The 779-nt window shown below is 38.8% G+C and overlaps 1 protein-coding gene and 1 long non-coding RNA gene across 7 annotated transcripts in view; one reads left to right on the top strand and one right to left on the bottom strand.

Annotated features, from left to right (window-relative positions):
- Window positions 1-779, bottom strand: part of fam184ab (family with sequence similarity 184 member Ab) — a 187258-nt gene that overhangs the window by 76226 nt on the left and 110253 nt on the right. The window lies entirely within an intron of this gene.
- Window positions 1-779, top strand: part of LOC116706304 (uncharacterized) — a 9853-nt gene that overhangs the window by 8263 nt on the left and 811 nt on the right. The gene's annotated exons all lie outside the window — the stretch shown is intronic.

Below are 779 nucleotides of genomic sequence, written 5' to 3'. Positions count from 1 at the left end.
TTTTTTTTTTTTTTAGAATCACTTTGTGTTCTATATATACACAATTTAAATTTAATTTTCATAATAATCTATGCAATCCAATTGCAGCATCTGACTGTGCCAACACAGTATCTACCAGACTTGCACTAAGAATGGTTCAAGCGTGTTTTAGCGAGAATGTGTGCGCAAGTTTTGGAAAAACAAATGGTGCGCAACTTAAGTTGTTAATGCTAATCCAACAAAAAGAACCACAGCCTCGAAAAGGACCACAGAGTCGAACCAACACTGCTCTGACACTGCGCCAACAACGGCAGATTTATGCATTTGAACTGTGTGAAAAGGGGTTTCTGTTCTGCTAAATCTGGAGGTTGCCTTGTGCATTTTCAGGATTTGTCTCTCTTTTTATAAAATGTGGTTTTCCAGGTTGTCTGGTTCATGTTTGAAAAAACGAAGTTGAACTGTTCAAGATCACAGGAGTAAAGATGTTTTCTTTGAAGTACCTTCAAGAGAAATTCACAGAGCTCATAAACCTGCTCCTGCTGACCTCACTGCAGTTGAGCAGGAAGAAATACACCTCCCTGGTTCCCAAACAGAAACTCTCATGTCCTTCTTAAGGAGTAAAAATACATAGTGTAGAATATGTAGACAAGCAGCGTAAAAGCGCCATCTAAGAAGTGTATATACTGTATGTTTGAGCTTAAGCCCTGTAAGGGTCGTCACACACTGTGCTAAGTAAATAGCAGTGAAATATTTATGCTGCAAGTTTTAGAAACACACACACACACACACACACACACACA

This window comes from Etheostoma spectabile, chromosome 18, assembly GCF_008692095.1.
Source record: "Etheostoma spectabile isolate EspeVRDwgs_2016 chromosome 18, UIUC_Espe_1.0, whole genome shotgun sequence".
NCBI lineage: Eukaryota > Metazoa > Chordata > Actinopteri > Perciformes > Percidae > Etheostoma > Etheostoma spectabile.
Note: the sequence above shows the minus strand (reverse complement) of the source record. Positions and strands in the feature narration are given on the sequence as shown.